At 44.4% G+C, this 8,577-nt stretch overlaps 1 gene segment (V, D, J or C); it reads right to left on the reverse strand.

Annotated features, from left to right (window-relative positions):
* Positions 1–1,428: 1,428 nt before the first annotated feature.
* On the reverse strand, positions 1,429–1,895 carry LOC309805434 (immunoglobulin heavy variable 3-23-like). The segment is given in 2 exons: positions 1,850–1,895; positions 1,429–1,745 (listed from the first exon to the last, which is right to left on the reverse strand).
* Between the last annotated feature and the right edge of the window lie 6,682 nt (positions 1,896–8,577).

Consider the following 8,577-nt stretch of genomic DNA (forward strand, 5'->3'; position numbering starts at 1 on the left):
ACGAACTAAAGGGCCTTGATTTGCTTAATGACTAAACTATTATTATTTTTTGCTGTAGTTTTCATTCCTGTCTAAATTTTCTCACTTCTTTGATTAAACTTACTCTTAGGCGAAAATTTTTGCACAGAAAAAAGGCAGACAGAAGGCATGGGGCAAAGGACCATTTCATTTCCACCTCCAGGTACAGGGAAAGTATCTTTCACATGGAAGGTTTATTTGTTTCTTCAGGGTTACAGGGAGGAATGTCACAATGTCCCTCTGCACTGTCTCTCTGTTAAGTCACTTTGAGGGATATTTTGAGGTAACCTACCCTGGGCCCCAACACTCAGGGCCTCTTTTATTATTTTGTTTCTACATATGCACACCAAGCATGTGATGTAGGTATCGTTTGACTTGAATCTTCCAGATGTGAAGCTGAACTGCAGCCTGGAATTGGCAGGTGATGTGCTGGAGAGCACACATCAGGACACAGTGAGACGTCCTGTCGAGGCCGGGGTTTCTCCACCCTGCACCTGGCTGCCCCTGCAAAGGTTCCTGGACAGAGGCGGGCCTGCCTGTGAGGCTACAGGACTCTTCGTGGAATGAGAACCTGTGTGATTTTCCTGCATTTTAGTGTTAATCTAAGATTCTGTGGTGAAGAAAGGAGATTTGTTGTCAGCAGCTTCTGAAGATTCATGTTATTATCCACCTGACTATAAACCTTCCCTACCACCTACATATGTGCCTGTAGGTAGTAGCTTTGACGATGAATAGTTGACATAAAATAAACTGCACAGTAGAACAGGATGCAGGTATTATCTAAGCGTATAGGGATTCTATTGGGCCTGGAATCAAGGAGCACATGTAGAAACACCCCCACCCACATCCCCTCTAATGGGCATCACTCCCAGCGACCCACTGAGGATCCGGGGCTGCTCAGCTCATTTATGCTTCTCATGCAAGGGGTTAGGAGGCAAGTCAAGTGCCAGCCTCCTTGCAGGGACAGCTGGTCTATCAGTAGGGCAGGACTGAGATTTCACAATGAGGAAGGAAAAATTTGTTCAACTTTCTATAGATCCGCTGGGATAGTTTTGAAACAGGTCAATTTAGACAAGATTTAGACAAGATTTAGACAAGGGAAAACGTGAATATTTAAGTTTGAGTCTCTGCCTTTCCTATATGACATTTTTCCCCCTATTTCAAAAACTCTTTCTAATTCAGAGACTGAATGTGTAAGTAAGGAACCATGGATGAGTACAGAGAGGTTCCCCAGGGAAAACTGCTGTATGGAGAGGAAACCCTAGACCCTGAGAGGAAAGCAGCCCTTAACAACCATCTGCACCCGCTCCTGGGGCTGAGACACACACTTGTATGTCCTGAGTGCCCCCTGCATGTCCCCTCCTGTCTACCTGCAGGGAGGTTTGTGTCTGGGCTCACACTGACTTCCCCTCACTGTGTGTCTTTCCCACAGTAATACACGGCCGTGTCCTCAGATCTCAGGCTGTTCATTTGCAGATACAGCGTGTTCTTGGAGTTGTCTCTGGAGATGGTGAATCGGCCCTTCACAGAGTCTGCATAGTATGTGTAACCACCACTACTACTAATACTTGAGATCCACTCCAGCCCCTTCCCGGGAGCCTGGCGGACCCAGCTCATGGCATAGCTACTGAAGGTGAATCCAGACGCTGCACAGGAGAGTCGCAGAGACCCCCCTGGCTGCACCAAGCCTCCCCCAGACTCCACCAGCTGCACCTCACACTGGACACCTGCAAACACAGAGACATCCTGGTCAGGAGACTGTCACACAGCCACGGATTCCCTCACACATATCCACTCACATCCTCAGTATCCCTTGCTCTCCATAAATTACCTTGTAAAATGGCCACAGGGACAACCCAGCTCAGCCCAAAGTCCATGGTGAGTGTTGTGTCCTGAACCCCGAGTGGGAGCACGTGGGAATCCCGGGCTGGAGCTCCTCTCCCAGAGCTGCAGGGTCAGGGCTGGGGCTGCTTTATATCAGCAGAGGAAGGACCCTATTTGCATGGCCTTGTAGTATATAAGAGGCTATGTCATTGAATGTCCTCAGAAAGGGCAGGGTCTCAGAGCAGGTGTGAGAGTCTTGGATTTTGTGGTGTTGATAGCATTTGGGAAATATGACTTTCATTGTGTGATTGTTCCAGATTAAACACTTAGCACCCATATGTCATTTTACATATGCACACACATCCTGTGATGTCGCTGTCATTGTTACCCTCATATTAGAGGTGTAACTACACCCAGAGGAATGGCGGGTGTGTGGAGTGTCCAAGGAGACACAGGGAGTGACCGTGAGATCCGGCATCTGCACCTGAGCTCTGCACCAGGCTGCTCCCTTGAACCTATCCCAGGACAGGGTTGGACTTGCCGGGTGAGGTTTGAAGATCCCCCTCCTGGAATGAGGTCATGATGACGTTGCTCTTTTCTCGTGTTTACCTAAAATATATGGAGGGGGTCAGGGTTCATGAGACGTATTTTCAAGAGTCTCTTATGTTTCAGTATCTTCCCTTCACCCCTTCCCTCCCAAGTCATGCATTTCTTTATTTGTAATTACTTTAATGAGGTTCTTGACATATAAGAAAGCGCACACACTCAGAATGAACACTCTGATAAATACTGACGGAGGCATCAGCATTACCAGGAGAGAACGAATCAATTCCTCTCATTATTTTCACTAGTTTCTGGGTTTCCTCCTTCCAGTCCCTTCTTATCTTCCATCCTGTCCCCACAGAACCGTGATCTTCCCTTGTTACTTCCGGTTACTTTCCATTTTCTAGAATTTATAAAAGTAGGATCATATTGTATGTATTTTCATTGTTATGGGTTATTTTACTCAGCACAGTAGTTGTGAATACTCTCATGTTTTTGTGTGTATCAAGCATCCTTGGTTTTATAACAGGTTGCATTTAAAGAATGATCATAGCATGATTGGCTTATTTATTAAGCTGATGTGTGATCTTGGAATTGTTTCCAGTTTCTGCGTGTTACAATAAAGCGGATACTCATCTTGGAGATGTAGAGAGATGAGAATCTGAGAAAATGGTTCGTATTTAAAGTTCTTAAAACACCCTCAAAATGGGGCAAGTTGCACATTATCAAAATCTCACCAAAATATCAGATAATTATAGAGCTAAGACAGCAACAAATTTAAATCTTGGAGAGATACAAATACTCTCAGAATAACAAAGAATAAAAATGTTAATCCTGACTTAGGCTGCTGAATGGAATAAAAACTACTATAAGATTAAACTATAAAAGGATGCCTTGAGGTCGAGTGTGGTTAGGGTGTATTAGTGTCCCAATGTCTCCTAACTATCTCACCAGTGTCAGCGTGGTCCTGCTAAAGTGTGAATCAGATGGTGTTACCTCTCTATTCACACAGGTGTGTCTTCCTATCTGGGACAGCCCAGGATTCCTGCCTGAGCTCTTAGGTCCTCCTGTATCATGGGGAGGAGGACCTTGACTCTGGACCTGGATCAGCACTGTTTCATAGCATCTCCACTTACAGTATGACCTTTGTCCCTTCATCCAGTCCCACTGTGCCATATATTTACCACATATGAAATGGGGAAAGAGGATCGCACACGGAAATGAATAAGAATGTTCCAGGTGTTGACTGATGTACAAAAGCCTGCCACAACCCCAGGCAGTTTACACGGACAGCAGCGCTTTATTTTGTTCACCGTCTCTGCTTGGCAGGGCCTGGAGGAGAAGCCCACCCTGCCCCATGCAGGGTCACTGTGAGAGGCTCAAGTTCAGCTGCAGGACCTGCTCCTGTGATGCACACTCACGTGTAAGCGAGGGTGACACTGACTGCAGGCGGGGGGCACAGCCAGGTCTGAGGGCTGGGCCTTGTGTCCACCTTGTGTGGACATTGCTTGGGCTCTGACTTCCTTTCAGGATGATGATTGGGACAGCTGAGTGGTCCCTGCATCAGAGCCCTTCGTCAGGGCAGTCACTTACACAACTAGATAGAACTTGATATAAGATCCCTGAAGTCATGCTCCTAATATTTACATAACTGACTTGAAACTTACAGCTCCATCCTAGACTGCCTGTGAATTATTGTGGTCTCTTCACTTACAGCTGAGAAAAAATGGAGGCAATAAATACGTTCTTCCGTAAATTAGTAGATAAAGAATGTGTGAGGTTTCCATGCTGTGGAATTGTATTCAGCAATTCAAATATTAAACTATTATACCATGAAAGGACATGAGGGAATCCTAAATGCATATTGCTGATTAAAAATTTGGTCTGAAAACGTTCAACTTCACCTATTTCGCGTTTGGGAAAAGGCACGTTTATATATAAAGCAAGCAGATGGGCATTTAGCAGGAATTGGGAGAAGGTGTTTGATAAGAGAAACATGGACAATATTTAAGGATAGTGAAATTCTTCTCTATGAAATTGCAGTGGTGCAAACATTGCACTATGGACTTGTCCAAATATATAAAGTAATAGCAGATAGAGTGAACCTTATTGAATATAAATATAAATGTCATTTATAAGTCAGAGACTCAAGGATGGAAGGATGCACACTGTATAGATGATACGTAATATTATATGAATCTATGAATTAACATGTCCGAAGAAGGTGGGAAAATAGGTCTTGACCTAATTGACTTCGGAAATGACTGGAGTCTGAAGGCTAAGTTCTAAGCCACTGCACGTGAGCACTAGAGCGTGGAGGGTAACGGTATTTCCATCAGGAGTCAGGCTAAGCATTCTCTTATTACTGTGCATGTGGAATTGAACAATTAGTAGCTGAATGGCATCGGTGTAGCCAGGCTTCTCACTGTTGGATGGAAAGTAACAGACAAGCAAGGCGGAAAGGCTGGATTTTCCCATGTGATGTTGCACTACGATCGGAGATGTAAGAAGGATCTCACATTTACCTTAACGCAGGTCAGAGGGTGAGTTACAGAGATAGTTGCAGACGTGTGTGTGTATACATGGGGTAGTGCACACAGATATATTTCCAAGGTCTATTAGCTATAGGGTCTAGAGGAAATGCCCTCAGTAGACAGGACACCAGCATTAGTATCCTAATACCGACTCTTCTGGTTGCTAATAGTATTTTCCAGAAAAGGATCCACAGCTCATCTGAGGCATGGCTAATTCTAGGGCCAGAGATAATAATACACGATTATGCCGCAGATACTTTTAACACCAGAAAGTAAAGAAGTGTTCACACAAATGGATGGGCGCCCGTAAAGAGGATACAGGAGACAATTTGAAAGAGCTCCACATGGGTGAAAAGCTGTAACAATCACAGAAGCAAAGAAAATGCCTTACTATATAACCCTAACACAAGGTATGAAACAAATATCTTGAGTTATACTTATGTAAAGAGATTGAATAAATATACCTAATGGGGAAGGTAGGATAAATCTCCCTTAAGGAAGAACTTCAGGTCACTCATCATGGTCATCCTCCCTTCAAGAAGGTGGTCTTAACCCTCCATCCCTGTATATGGCCTGGAGTATGGACGTGGCAGAAATTATGGGGGTCCTTGAGTTTCATGATGAATTTTTAGGTATAATATCCCAAACATCATTCATAAAATAAATTTGTAATTTTTCTGTATCCATTAAAAATTCTGTCCTGAAAACAACGACAGCGACAGCAACAATAACTTCACTGACAAGGGACTGAAAGCACAGACGTGGAGAGCGCGCTTTCTAGTATCATATTTATACGGGGCGTGTACCATGAGTATACAGCGAATTCACAGCTCAACGACAGCAACAAAACGTGAAAATCATGAGCTCTGTGCCAGCGATCTGAAGGTCCTTCCACAGAGAAGAGATAAAGGGTTTTAAGAAGATTCTTCGTTAAGGAGACAAAATAACACGATGATGAGATACTGCTACTCACGTATTACAACAGTTAAAGCACAAAATAATAAGAAATTCAAATATTGGGGATGATGTAGAGCAAAAGGCCCCTCAGCCGCTTGCTGGACGGAATGCCAGTGGCAGCCATTTGGAATACATTTGTCGATTTCTTAGAGAGAAAACCAGACACTCACCGTTGGATTGACGAGAGAGCTGGAAAAGTATTTACAAAAATTGTTTGAATATTTATGTTTATACAGATAACTTCATACGGGTGCTGGTATCATCTTTACACCTTCGAGTCATTACCACTTCCTAAAAATGGGTTATGTAGTCAGTTTTTATGGTTATTTTCCATACGATTAGGATATACCTGTTTCTCTTCCCTGTTATCTAACTCTCTATTTTATCTAATTATCTATTATCAATCTCCACACTAGATAAAAAGGTACAGGAAACACGTCCCACAGGTTACAGCCCAACCTGTGTGCTGACATTTCAAAATGTCCTCTGAGGGGAAAATGACTGCAGTGCTTTATGGACATCAAATTCTGAATATCAACATGACTCATACTATTCAAGTGAAAGGCATTGCATCAGATAGGACTCGAGAGATTTTCAGGATGAGAGGAATTGGAAACCCATCTGATGGTGGAAAGCAGATTTAAAGTTCAACAGTAAAAATTATTTATGTCATTAAACGATTAAAAACTTGACAACTAATAACAGAATGTAGTGACCTAATCTTCAAATACAGGTCTCATGAAGATATATTTCTGTGCAGCTCATCCAAAGATAGATGCGGAAAGACAGACAAGTCTGACTCCATGAAAAAAGTCTCAAGTTTAGAGACAAGAAAGTTCCCTGAAATCATCGTGGATGAGGCTTCCAAGGGCGGCAATTATCCAGTGGAGAAACCACAGCTTCTGAGAGAAAACCCCTCCGTGACAATCTTTGCACCTGCCCTGAGATTGGTGCTCTTGTTTCCTGAAGACCCTGCGCGCCCCCTGGTGGTTGGAGTGGCCCCTGCAGGGAGGGTCGTGTCTAACTCACTTGGATTTCTCACTGGGGCTCCTGGGACAGTAACACAGCGCTGTGTCCTAGGTCACCACGGAGCTGAGCTGCAGGGAAAACTGAATTTGTGAGGTGTCTCTGGAGGTGGAGAGTCATTTTTGGGGAGACATCTTTTATGCTGTGCTACTCCCAGAACCAAAGCACCCGGTCACCACAGCCCTTTCCCTGGGGGCTGAGGGATCCAGTCCCAGCAGACAGCACTGTTTGTGATGGAGAATCCAGAGACTGAGCAGGTGAGGGAGAGGGTCTTCCATAGTCCTGGGCCCGATTCCTGCACCAGCACCTGGGACAGGACACCTGGGGAAGGAGAAACAATGAGACACCCACTTCACAGATGTCACCCCATAACTCCACCTTCCTCAGACCCAGGAGATGCTCACAGCTGAAGGATGCCAGCAAAAGGAGGAATGACCAGAAGATTTTCATGTTCATTTTGGTTAATGCTTTGACTTTCAGAGTTAATGTCAGTGAAGATGAGAACCCTGACTCTGCACAGCACAGGTGTTGTGTTTTCCTCTTGAGCCTGGGTGTGATGTGCAGAAAAAAAGCATGCTTCCATATAAAGATGGCCATGGCTGGTCCTTCTCTAGGGCTCTGGAGGAGGGTGCTGGCTGAGGTCGAGGGTGGACACAGCTTCATGTCACCTCCGAAAAATGTGTGATGTTTCTTTTCCAATATGATACTTACATTTCCATATATGTCTATCTGCGTCTATATTATAGGTGTATTAGTTGGCTAGTGTGGCCATTACAGAATAAGAGACTGGGTGGATTAAACAACAGAAATGGATTCCTCTCAGGCCTGGAGCCTAGAAGTGTAATGTCACAGTGTCAGCAGGTTTGGGTCCTTCTCAGGCCTTTCCCCTTTGCTTGCAGATGGACCTCTAATCACTGAATCCTCAGATGGTCTCTTCTCTCTGTGTCTGTGTGCATCCCTGTGTCACTTGTCTGTTCATTATTACTCTTCTTAAGTGTGACAAAGACCCTTGACCACCCCTTAGCCAACAGGCTCCTGTAATTCTCTTCTCAACTAGTCTTGACCTGTGGGCTTCTGTGTTTGTATTTGCATGGCCAGGTTTTGTCAAGAGCCCTGCTGAGTGAGAATAATGAGAATCCCCCACCCTTGAACTCTGATCACCCGCAGTATTTGATCAAATCCATCAAACTTCCAATCATCCACACGGTTTCTGATCACCCAGGTCTCCCTTTAGCAAGAATCCTTTTGAATCTGTGTAACCAGAATCCCCTTAGCCTGTATTTCTCCTCTTAATAATTTCCAGTCCGCTCCACCCCACACTCTTTTTGGCCGTAAACCCCCACTTGCCAGGCTGTATTTGGAATTAAGCCAAGTTGCCAAGGCTGCCTCCCATATGCAACAGTGAGTTCTGTCTTCAGGTTTTGGATGAGCTGTATATTGGAAACATGAGTATCATTTCACCACCCATGGCCATATAACTCATGCCTGAATGAAGCTGATTTCTCATGTATATTTTCCCTAAGTCCACTCACAGCCATTTGTGTGTAGGGACACTAGACTGTTCTTCAGCCTATGCCTGGGAGTAATTTAAACATTCGCCAAGAATCACAGAAATGTGAAAAGCATGGCACTAATATGACCCCAGAAAGAGCTCAATTACATGACGGGAGTTGAA

The sequence above is a fragment of the Mesoplodon mirus genome (assembly GCF_964341445.2).
Source record: "Mesoplodon mirus genome assembly, chromosome: 5".
Classification (NCBI taxonomy): domain Eukaryota; kingdom Metazoa; phylum Chordata; class Mammalia; order Artiodactyla; family Ziphiidae; genus Mesoplodon; species Mesoplodon mirus.